The sequence below is a fragment of the Branchiostoma lanceolatum genome, chromosome 9 (genome assembly GCF_035083965.1).
Source record: "Branchiostoma lanceolatum isolate klBraLanc5 chromosome 9, klBraLanc5.hap2, whole genome shotgun sequence".
Taxonomy (NCBI): Eukaryota; Metazoa; Chordata; class Leptocardii; order Amphioxiformes; family Branchiostomatidae; genus Branchiostoma; species Branchiostoma lanceolatum.
Genome location: NC_089730.1, coordinates 17345745 through 17358891, shown reverse-complemented (window position 1 = coordinate 17358891; position 13147 = coordinate 17345745). Strand labels below are relative to the sequence as shown.

The following is a 13147-nucleotide window of genomic DNA, read 5'->3' as shown; positions in this document are numbered from 1 at the left end:
GATTCACTAATAGCCGAAAAAAAATGAAGACGTTCGCATTTGCCACATAAAGAGGGAAATTTGCAATAAAACGTCCATTGTCGTCATTAAAATGTGTCTATGGAAAAAGGGCTTAGAGTTTTAATGTCGCGTGAAATTAAAAGGGATTGTGTGACGTTGACTTTGATTTGTTAAACTCGTTAATCCGGTCTTGAAGGTAAAAGCTTTCGCCAAATGGACTGATTGGTCGGTACCCGGGGTATAGGGACATAAAATGGCACTAGGCGGGATAGGATTTCTGCAGACGGAGGCGTATATACTAAATGATACCTTTAACTCGCACATCACCTTGCAACTTTAGAATGTCGTTACGTTGTGAGGTTCTAGGATGTACATGTGCAGAAAGCGGCAGGCCTTGAGCCATGAACAACTAAGCGCATGTTGATTGGCCTAGTGTCGATTAGAAAAACTCGTCTAAGTTTTGTCGGAGCTGGCGCCTGTCGTTAAAACTTGTTGATGTTTCTAGCTGCCCTATCAGTACCTAGCCTGACGACTGATTAAATGGAACTTAAGATTTCTTGATTGTGTACAAATCTCTAAGCCTCATTTGCTACATAAATATCATTAAGCACGCTCAAAGTTTTGTGTAGTGGGAAGTACACTTCTAGCAGCTGTCCCTTTAGTGTGTCTTTTCCACGTTTTTGTTTTTATTCAGGAGAGATGTCCTGGTTCTGTTAATACGTGTATGACGTTATAAAACTGTTAGTATCCACAGTCTATAAACGTCTGTATGACGTGTTTCTACGGTGACAGCGAGTCTTGAGCTTCTATTGGAATGATTTTTATACCGATAAAGAACCCTGAGGCTCTTTTTGGACTTCGCCTTTAAAAAAAAAAAAACTTGTCTCCTTGCTTGCAGTCATGCAGCCACAATTATACGAGAGGAGGCTCCATAGAGCCTGAACAGTGAGCGATTTCGTAACACAGACTAGTCAGTACTGTTCTATAGTAGAACAAACCAGACCAACACGTTTAAGGAACATTTATTGCTATACGCGGCCTGTGGGCCCTATTACTCGCTAGCCTGACATTCATGAAGGTCCTTTCATTTACTTTTACTCGTAAGTCCATAATTAGGGAACCTCCATAAACTGCTTCGTGTATTTGTGTTGATTGCAGACTAGTCCAGGTTCATGTGCTTGATGGCCCAAACCAAAATGATCAAGTACTTTACGGAATGCTCTAATTTATGAACTCTTTGCGGCAGTTATGTTCACAAAAGAGCTTGATTCATTCGGTAACCACAGTAAAGATCACTTGCAATCGCGGCATGCAAAGGAGGAGAGGAAGATTTACTTGAACATCTCCAGGGCAATGTCACACGTTTAATAAATCAGGGCAACGCGAGATAAATAAGCCTCCATGTCACATAGATAATGGCAACGAAATATCCTCTTTCCATGCTTTTTAACAGATAATGCCTGGAGGATTCCCATGCTGGTGTGTAGAGATAACAGGGTGTTCAATACAATATCAGTGTTCATAACTTTTTGTTGTACCACGCTTATGTCCATTCAGTAACCCCTGAAGAATGAGGATTGTAAAAAGGCATAAATATTAATGTAAACGGCTTTGTCAAACAATTACCGGGCCTCTTGTAGTCCTGCATGAACATTATCACCCAAACGAGTTTACGCGTGTCAATGCTTAGGGATGTGAGACATATTTGATCCTGTATTTTGATTCTTCGTGAGTTGACAAATGGCTTGCAGCTAACATTTCTTCACAGTCAACCGCATTCTTGACAACGCTATAATACAGCTGAAATATTCTTAACCAAAAGTACTTTCTGTTGCATGTTCAATAAGGCCTAGGATTTAAAAAAGCTGACTGTGTTAATTTCCGGTTACGGTCCCAAAGAAAAAATTGGGGTCTGTAGGAAGAGAAGAGATTACCCCTTTTCTCTTCCCTTTTCTAGAGTTTTGCCAAATTTATGCAACAAATACAGGTTTGCAATGGGAAGTTGGAATAAACCTGAAGTATTTTCATCATTCCGTTGGTTAATACAAATATTTATTGGTTGATGATGATTATAGTCATAAGCATTGTTTACTTAACATTACATTAACTGTTCAGAACCCGTAATCTGTTGACTGACTGTCTGCTTAAGACATTTGCTGCAAATTTCAGTAATTAAATTCATTGGATTCAGTTTTGGATTCTTTTTCACTCTGACACACACACACACACACACACACACACACACACACACACACACACACACACACACACACACACACTAACTCCGTTGAGCTCGCTCAAAGTCATCTCGGGACCAAAGCCAATGGGGCCAACCGTATCCTTAACACTACGCTGCCCATGTACGTTTGATGGACGTAAGGGATATAATAACAATGGGTCAAACCTTACTCAAATTCAGTCAAGGATAAAAGGCCTACAAACGGAATGTGAGGGAAAAACAGAAAATAGTGACATTAGTTTCACCCTATAGAGGTCACGGCGTGTTCCATTATTATCATGGTGCGTTCAGATTTCTACATTCATTCTTCAAATGAAATGGATCTATTCTGCTCTTTCGCATACGCCTTACAATTGCAGACGAAAAATTACGTGCTGAAAAAAAAATACATTAGGTAAAAGCTTTTAAGGATAGGCAAAAAAAGACAGCCAAGTTGTCTAGCTCTCATAACAAAAAGTCATTTCCTGGTCTTGCTACAGTGCTAATTTATGTTGACGCAAAACTATCTGTTTTCTCTCCTAACAGTACACAATTAGGCTCATGACGTGCCTACAGTAGTCGTTTTATGGTGAAGAATTGCCTGTTTATAGCCCCTGTCATTTACCGTATGACGAATGAAGGTACTTAGTACTTAGCAGCTTAGTGACGTTCTCGACAGCTTCGATACAGACAGTATTCCCAGATTTATCCACACAGAATTAGTTTTGCCAAGGCACGTTATCTTTATGGTAAATATGATTCATACTCCGTGTTGTATTATCCATACAGCCTCCATCCTCGACTTGAACCCTCTACCTGAGCACGCGCGTATCCACCTGTTACTATAGAGGCTCACCTTTCCTGTTCCATTTACGGACGTCGACATGAATATGTTGATCTTAAACAAAACAGATATTGTAAAAAATGAATACTTAAAGTTTGGCCGACCGTATGAACCATTTCACATACAATTTACAATTCTAATTATTACGTTGAATTACACGTATTCCTCTATTCCACACTGCCGAAGTCAAATGCCGAATTGCTATTCCTTATTGTACTTGCATTTGTCATTGTTTTTATTTTCATTTTCCGGTAGTGACGGTGACATTAGCAGCTTGCTAAAGTTAATCACCACTGCATCTTGTACCCTTTAATATTGAACAATAAATAAAAGAAAATATTGTCTATGAAATCCATTTTATTTCCCTGCTATATTGTTGCCCCAGGGTCATGTTTATCAAGTTTGGCAGTCAGCCTAATTGTGTTCACAAATGGGCATGGTTACCAGCAATGCGTTAGTCTTGGACGTCATTCAACGTACGTTAGGTCGTTTTACCATATTTGTATCTCCCAAAGTCCAACGTCTTGGCTGTTAGAACATGTGCTGTACAATGACACCCTGACAGTGATGTTGCATCCTTAAAAATCTTCACAATTATTGAACCTTGGAAGGCATAACTTTGACGAGATTCATTAAAAGTTAGATTTTGTTTTCGAAAATTTGTAACGTTACCTCCTGACATCCAACGTAACGTCTGATGATACATTCGACGTATACGGTGACCTGTTGCTGTGATGTTGAATTCATTTCTTGCACCCATCAGGGCATAAGATGGGGGCACCGTGTCACCCTTCCCGTATCTTCACCAGAACCGGCCACAGCCAGGGTAAAATGAGTGTGAGGTGACCCGGCGTTTCATATCCGACATGAGCCAAGCCAAACAAATTGGACGGAATGAAGAAATGTCAGAAGTAGTAAGACCAGTGGCTTTGTACCGGCACGCGTCAGGTATGGGTCAGTTGACAGAGACGACCTGGCCTTCATCACAACTCAGGCAGCAATCGCTCAACAACAGGACACTGTCAAGTTATCTATTTCTCGTCAATGCCTTCGATTGGATAGTAAATGTCACACTGAAGCTGTTCACTGCACGGCTGAATTTCAAAGCGCACAGAAATTGTTCTCTCGTTCGACTCATTTCTACTAGTAGCTAAAATGGCCATAAATTTGACAGGTAGCTTAACGAGTGTCACAGATAAAGAACTTATCTTTTTACACGAGTATGTTTTGGCCGAGGTTAATCCAATTTTGGAAAATAATGAATGGTCTTGTACCACAGTATTTACACGAGCTTATTCCACCACGTATTTGTGATTCTGTCCCATACAACCTTCGCGCCATCCAGAATTTCATATCAATTGCTTGTAAAACTGAAATGTATGAAAAAATGCATCTTACCCTCAACTATTTACTTGTGGAATGAAATGCCCTCTAATGTCCAAGCTTCTCACATAATCAACATTTTTTTTAAAAAGGGAATTGGACTCACTACTGAACAGACCGAAAAAAACACTCCCATTTCTTCCATGGCTAAATACACTCCGCTGTTCATCTCACAAGGCTCCGTCTAAACTTTAGACAGTTTTAAAAACCACCATCTATTTCAAAACCATTGTTTTTATCATCCTCAATGTAAATGCAGTTATCACAGTGAAACAGCTGAACACTACCTCTTCGCTGTGAACTTTTTCTTACCCTGCCTGATAATTAACCTACTTCTCATAGTGCACAAGATAACTAGACTATGAATGTCAAATAATCCACGTATCGGAGTCTCTGACCACAATAAACAAATGACACTGTTGTTCTATTAATCATGATCAAGCGTCTATTGTTTGCTTGTATATATCATGTATTGAATGATTAATCGATTTTTTATGTGCAGATATGCAGTCAGTCTGTTATTCAACTCGAACCATATTCGTAAGTCCTCCAACATCCAAAGAAGAAATTTAAGCATTCATCAACCATAAAGAAGATACTGCATGGCAAAATTGATTTCTTTATTATTCTTCATTGATTTTATTCTTCAAGTAACGTTGCAACTCAAACCAACTTCTAAAATCATATAGGCGTGGCAATTCTATCGGTGTTAAGATAAGAAGTTGCATACTTCAGTTTCCCCCCAATCCTCTGCATGCTTTTCACAGTTCCCACAGCTCATTGCACCGAAGAAATGCAGCTAGCTATCGCATAGCTTTGACAAGGTAGACTAAGCAAACCGTCAAAATTCATAATTTATCCACGGCATGACCACACACCATAACTTTACACGATGAAACTATCGACGTACATTTGCCATTATTGTCCAAATTGCTTCATTTATGATTGCGCACTGGGGGTTGCAAATTGAGGCAGGTTAAATCAACACTCCATCTGCGGATTGAAGCCTGAAGGGGAGGAGGCTACACGCGTCGTCGCGTAATCCCACGACTCAAATCACCGGGATACAGCTAGAATGTGAAAGCAGCCTTGGCAGATTGGGTTATTTGATGCCCGTATGTTGGACTATATGTCGACCAGTCTTGATCCCACCATCATCATATTTGGTGAATGTATGTGTGATTAAATTATCTATGTGTGTTGGTTGGTTTGTAACTCTCTCCTCTTTCTCTTTCTCTCTCTCCATCTCTTTGTCTTTCTTTCCCTCCGTGGACCTATCTGTAGCTCTCTTTCTGCGTGTATGGCTTTTAATTTCCCTTTACTGTCGTTCGTCCTATTGGCTCTATTGGGCTGAGCTGCCTGACTTTCGTTTTAATAAAAAATATAGTTTCTTCCGTCAAGGTTTTTGATTCCCTCCAAATGTGCTCTTAGAAGGCTAATCGCAAAATGATATGAAGGAATTGCTTTGTTGGGGGTGAGAAAGGATTGTAGCGTGAAATTAGTTGGCAATGGCCAAGTGAGTTATTGTTGCACGTTACATTAAAAGAAACCAAGACAAACGCCTCCATTCTACCCTGATGTATATGTATTGTGTCTGACTGTGGTGGAAGACATCGATACCGGGGACCCGGGTCATAACACTGGCGCCCAAGTTTAGCATATGCAAATATATCAAGGCTCCAAGAAATTAACTCATTGTAGGCAAACATGTTGCTTTTGCGTTCAAGCTAGCTGTATCTGTATAGGCGGTATATCCGGCCTTATGTGTAATACACCAGCTTCATCGGCAGGCTGGTAATATTACACTGAACGATCTGTCACAGATAACCTTTGCAAATTTAGCGGCAACCGTCGTCTACTAAGGGCTGATGCAACGAGTTCCACTCAGCGATATTTCCAGGAAAATGCGCATTTTTGATCAAACCAAAGCTAACAATGATTCGCTTCTCCATGTACCCATCCACTTGCAAGGTAATTTGTTAGAAACTGGCCGACTGGAATGCCCTGTCGAATCTTACCTATTACTTTGAATACAGAGCGTGCCACTTCCGTGGCTTCTGGACACTTTAATCTCCTCCATTCTACTTCACACTTCACACAATGGAAGATGAGTGTCCTATGGTGACCCGTGAAGAAATTACAGCTACCCATCAAGCCCAAGCTGACAAGTTGAAAAATGCACCGGTCTTCAGCGCCTGAAAAGTGTGCGCAAGAAAGGGTGTACATTTTGGGAGTGCTTGTGGGGATATCATAGTCAAGATAATTACCTTATTCCTCACGCGCGACGAAAAGAACAAATCATATTCTCAAATGCAATATGGATAAAGACTTGAGATCATATAAATGTAACGGATCCATGTCGTCAATCGGGTATTCGCGAGCCGTATCACATCCTTGCCTTCCATCGAGCGAGGGAGCTCAAGTGCAATCGGCTAATACTGCAAGCCTGGATACCAAAACAGTTGCCACCATATTCATCGAAGCTATTGGACATATCAAAAGGTAGAGCAGTGCATAAGCCATCCTAGGCTTTTATGGATTTACAGGGTTAATCCCCTAAGCCAAAGCTAATTGAGTTGTTAGTTTCCATCCTGGCACCTGTGGTCCTACCTAGCACCTTTCCCATTTTTTTCTGTTACCAGGTCTCGTCAGCTAAATGAAAGAACAGTTGGCGTCTACCGATTTGTCAATTTGGCACTCACAGAGTGGAACCCTTACGTAATTATATTTTCAGGCAGCGAAGCATGCTGCGGCACATTTGCAGTGCGCGATTAGAGGGGGTTTTGTCGGAGGGGGAAGTCGACGCGAGTTTCACATTAAGCTCCCTTCCGGCTTAGCTATAGATGGCATGGAAAGGACCGCGCTTTCCGTTAACGACGGTGGCAAATACTAGGGAGCCGTTTCCCTTATTGAACGCCAATGTAGAGCCACGTTACCACGTCATGGGGAGAATACGCCACAATTGCAAGGTGGTGAATTTGCCGTGGGAAAATATATAAAAGACTATCCTACAATATAAAATCTACTTGGGCCATATCTGCAAAAATGAGGAGACAGATGTACATTCTCGTCGTTCAGATGATTCTTCAACGCCTTTTTTTCACATTTTTTTACCAGTATCCCCCACAATTATGACATCTTTGATGTCTAATAGAAACGCAAAGTAACATGAATCGTCTGAATCGAATAAATTGGCCAGTGTTAGCCAATTTACAGAAATATCCAACAGAAGCCGGATATTCCTATCGTACCCCGTGATCTTGTCGAAAGAAACCATGCATTGTCGTTCAGAAAATAAACGCCTCAGACAGTACACACGTACTCCGAGCCTGGAACTAGCCACTCCCTTACACAGCGGGCTTAATGATAGAAAGGAAAGACAACCGCATTATAAACGACTTCCTTAACTTACCTTAATCTTCACACTCCCGCGGCAACTGCTGCCTTGTCTCGGACGCTTTTGACTGCGACGCCGAGCCGAGCTTTGTAGGGCAGTTTGCGCAATTGTTAGCACTATCGGCCTTCATCACAACAAGGCCTATCGATTCCAAAATGTCGTAGATCAAAAGGCTGCTCTCGGCTTGTCAGAATCGATCTGATCGGGCTAGGTGCCCCCTAACACCGAGGTCCGCATACAAATCCACCGGTAGCCCCCGTAGCTAGGATTGTGTGTTGTTCTCAAGAAGATCTACGACTGTTGAAACTTGGCTACAGAGCATCAAAATAAGAGCACCTTACCCGGAGACTCCTTGGAGAACTCTTAATGGGGTTGGCGCGCAGACTCCGCGTCGAATTATTACATTACCGCGACGTGGTCTACAAGGGTTGTACCTTCCAGGTTTTGAGAAAGAGGCCGCCTCATTATAGCAACCTAATGGATTTCTGCTGTATGCCAGGATTAATAGCACTGCACACGTCTTCCTAAATGTAATCTAGCCCAGGGAAACTTAACTTGAGTCGTCCTTCCGTACATACTTGGAATGTTGCCTCCACGAGAACCACGGTATGCTCTATACGCACAGACAAAAAAATAAATAGCAAGGGAAAATCAAGATCATGTGATCTATCGCTAAGTTCCGTCGCTATGGTCGTATGGCGTCCATTTGATTTTATCAAACCGGGAGTCCCGTGACTACAACTGCTTAATGGCATTCAAGTGCTTAATGCCCACAGAATTAATTTCTTGTAAGAAAGGGAAAGATAATGCTCTGAAAGGTATTGGCTCTTGATTTGTCATCATTAGTTCGGTTGGACATCGAGTAAGGGGTTACAGAAAATCTAACCACAATATGTCACCGTTAATTGTTTTTTAGCAAGCTGAACACATTGCAAGCGTACTGTGAAGTATAAAAGGCCGTAAAGAAGAGTATGATAGATGATCATGCTGATAATAATGATGCCAAGCGTACTGATGTATACTGCAACGTATCATTTTTTCACGTAATGTTGCAATATTGCAAGATCAATAATATATATTTCTAAATTAAAAATTGAATAGTATGGATATCTGGTGAATTTTCTAAAAAAATATACGTTAAGCTCAAGTGTAACCTTTTTTTCGTACACCAATGAGATTGCTGTTGTCATTGCCAAAACCCTTCCATAGTCGTATATAGTTACATCATGTCTGTAAAACAATATAGTTTTGTTAGGAAAACAGCCTGATTATTTTCTATACAACCTGTCTGCTGTCTTCATCAGTTGAAATTTAACACTCAGTCTGATGAAGACAACAAACTATGAACCACTCCATATTCCTGAAAACGTTGCTGTTCTTTTAGCACTTAGAGGCGTTTTATCTGTCTGAACCTTTCCTGTACTTAAAGCCGTTCATCCCAAGGGATGCAAGTCTGGCTTTAATGTTCACGTCTGCGCGTGTATTTTTCCACACGGGAAAGACGAAAGATACTCACATTTAGCCAGAAAATCCCGTCCAGTAGGCAAGATAGATTACGTGTGTGATCCCCTGTAATACAGTCCATCTATCACCTTCCTAGACAGTCTTTTGACAGATTCCATCTCAACAGGTGGTAGTGTAGAGTACTTCGCGCCTTACCCAGATGCCGTTGGCCACACTGGCTTAGACTACACTAGCAACGACGACTTGAAAGCAATATTCATAAGGTATCTAGCCAAATAAACATCCTGTAAGTCATGCTTGTGATGAAGGCTCTATCCTATTTCAATCCAATTCATGCACAAGATATCCTCTTAAATTTGGAACCATGGTCAGATGAAAACGTCGAAAAGCGAACTGGGCTGCAATATCAGCATATTCAACCAAAGACAAGGTGCTTAATCATTGTAAGATGTATTCCTGGTCAAATACATAAACTGAAAATACAGATTTGTTTTGCCTGCGATACTGGTGGCATCTTGTGCATATCTTTCAAGTTACGAGAAACCTATTGTATGTACGTAGAATCAGATAGTTAGGAATATTTGAGTTTGGGACAAAATGCCATTTTTTTTTGCACAGGGATGCGCTACATGAACTACCTACTGTTATGAGCAATGTGCGTAATCCATTTTAATTGTTTTGTCATACATTTTTCAGCATTGAAAGGATCCATGGCAGTACCAACGTAGTCTGCGAGGCGGCGCTACAGACTATCGGTGAAAAAACAAAGTCCGAAAAAAACCCTAAATGCGTCGGTTTGAGCTGTTATTTACATTCTAATAGCTATAGATGATGGGCTGCCATTTTATGTAAAGATATGTTTCGTATTCGTCTCGTCTCTCTTCAGACAACTCAATGAAATGATTCAATCTTTACTGTGGAGAGGACTGTATTGTGTGTATTTCTAATGTTCGTACCCAGGGTTATCTGAAAAGCAGATCCGTAGATCTGAGATGTACTCTGGTTGAATAAAATAAATTAAAATTGTAGTGAATGATTAGTGTAAACTCACCATCCCCCCGAGGGAATCCCTTCCTCCAGGAGGGGGGAGGCATGGCTAACCTGGTTATGTCTCAACCGCCTCAGAACAGGCACAGGAAGGAGCAAGACCCTCATGAATAAGTGGGGCCTTAGTCCAGATGGACAAACGACATGTGACTGCGGGCAGGAGCAGGCCTGTCCCCTCCTGCCTACTATCTTTCTCAACACACACTGTGCAGAATATTATGACGTTTTATCATAGTACGCTTAAACTGTTAACAGCAGTGGAGAGCAGTATCGATCTTTTTCTATGCTACAAGTGTCTCCGTTGGTATATTTCAAGTTCGTCCTTAAAGTAACGTATATCTCTAGTAGGACTTTTCCTTCGGTCGAGAAGGGAATGCATGAAATGCAACGGGAACCGCAATATTGCAGCATGGTATTGCACGATTATAATATATTCAAAATCAGTTCAAAAGATTTTCTGCACAAATGTACTGTCACATATATTCAAGTACATATGAGTTGCGCATTAACGGTTTTTTGGATTAAGTACATTTTGCGGGGAAGAAGCTGTTTTTTTACTTTGACCCACCGTTGTGCAGCCTAGTTATCGAACCAAAGAAATTACTTCTTCGGCTGCAAACTTAGCTTAAACCAAAAACATGTTAATTTCATACGCAACTCATGCGGACTTGTATATACGCACAAGTGTGACAGGGGATTAAGGCATTATAGTATAAAGGAATTGCAGTACTAGTGACCATGAGCTGGTCTGAAAAACAAAGTACAGACTTAATGACGTATTAGTGGTAGCATAAGAGCTCACCTGAGTAGTATATTATACTATCACATTTTGATGACCGCTTTGTCTTACAATAAAGTCTCATCTTACTTTACATTGGCGTCTCTTTGTATCCGCCAACGGCCTTGTCTATCACGTGTGTAGTTCAGTCAGTCGAATCACCGTTCAGTTATATAGGGTACTCGTCAAACTACTTTACGTATTTGCCTTATCAATCTTAAAGTGTTCATACCCGAATCAGCGGTTGCACAATCCACTTAGTTGGAGACATTTTGTCTTCACAGTCTGTAAACTTCTAACAACATAACGGAATTGGAAAGTTGGCGAAAGTTTGTTGATTGATGTATTGTGCGGGAGGTGTAGCCTCAAAAGATTTGAAGAATCCTTTGATCGTAGACTTTAAGATAACACAATGCTTGCGCGGGGCAAGTAGTAATGTTAGGAACTCAAATAGCTCGCTTTGATGTTTCTATTACATTCAGACACACCTATTACTACACAAACGCATGTCTGCTCTTGAATAAAAAAGAGCCGATGGAGAATCGTGTATATAAATGTGTTTTTAAAGTTGCACTAAATATGCTGCAAGTGTAGAAGATGCTGACTATCATATGCAGCTTCTTTACATGATTTAGGTTTGCGTTACTTTGGCAAAAGCATATTTTATAATAATGTGTATACCATTCACATAAGGTCAAGTCCGTCATCATTCCCATATCACACGGTGACTAGGGCAGCCAGTTGTACTGGCCTGAAGAAAGGCAGCGCATAATCTCTGCCGAGATGCCTGGGAAAGACATCGCCGCAAGGATAGTAGATTTGATGCTGACGCAAAGGCTGTGTCTGACAAAGGGATCTCTTACAAGGCGCATATGTGGCGATAAAAGAATCTAAGTCTCCTTATACTTATAAACTTATCCCAAGGTCATAGTGATTTTCTTTAAGTCACCGTCAATGGCTGCAGATTTCTGTAATTTTCAGGTATTGCATAGAATCCTACTCTATGCGACTTGCACTTTATGCAGTCTATATATATGTGCTAATAGCCGAATCCAGATAGTGGAATATTTTGCATATTTGTCAGATATTAGCCCGACAAAGTCATTACTTCGACATGGTCTCCACTGTAAAAAATACCTTGCTTTGTTGCAAAATGATCTGTGATTATCTCTGAAATCATAATTTAGTTGATCGAATTGAAAATGCACAACCAAATTCAACTAAGAGTAACAAATATTAACATAGTTCTCGGCTCCATCAACTTATGCCTTTTGTGCTTTTGTTTGTAAGATTGTTAAACAAAAGGAAGTCGACAAAAAATCAAATTATTTCTTGGTACCGTGTATGGGCAACATTGTTTTGTCAGAGCAGACGACATGTCTGCACTAGCTGTACGTGGATAATGGTACATGTTGATGGAAGGATACCAATTTACAAGTACACTTAAGTCAGCTATGCAAGTACAAAAATATTCAACGCTCAACCTGCAAGTCATATATTTAAAGATATGACGAAAAAAATAAACATACCGCATATTCGATCCATGAGGCCATCAAACGGATACAACTCCCGAGATATTAGCTGTATATCGCCATTTTCTTCTGCTTGATTGTACGCCTCTATCCCCGAGGCATGGACCCCTTTATGGCGTTCATCTCCATTGATTTATGGTGTTCGTTATCACGTTCTGGAGCACTTAGCAGATCTATTGAGATCCTATGGAGTGGCAAGATTTATCACGCTCGGCTGCTAACAAAACACAACGCCAAAGAGGAGGCATTAAAGGCTACTAATGGGTTGTTCTAAAAATACGACCATTTCTTCTTCGTTGGGCACCAGTTTTCTAATATTGATGGAGGCAAAAAGAGCAATTCATTTAGAACAGAGACCCTTTATAAAATGAATTGAATAAGAGGAAAACTGTTTGCAATAACCATAAACCTTATGTGAAGATTAAGGGGTAGTATGAACTAATACTGATGTCGGCAATCGAGAACATAATGTGGTAAAATTACA

The 13147-nt window shown here is 40.6% G+C and overlaps 1 protein-coding gene across 2 annotated transcripts in view; it reads right to left on the bottom strand.

The window, feature by feature from the left end:
- The window catches only part of LOC136441516 (leucine-rich repeat-containing protein 4C-like), a 60552-nt gene that overhangs the window by 41141 nt on the left and 6264 nt on the right, over window positions 1–13147 (bottom strand). Inside the window, exon 1 of one of the 2 annotated variants that reach the window (XM_066437849.1) lies at window positions 7858–8432. The exons of the other annotated variant lie outside the window; for it this stretch is intronic. The gene's annotated coding sequence lies outside the window, so the exon portion shown is untranslated. Of the gene's footprint in view, window positions 1–7857; window positions 8433–13147 lie in introns of those variants that run through there. 2 annotated transcript variants of the gene reach the window in all.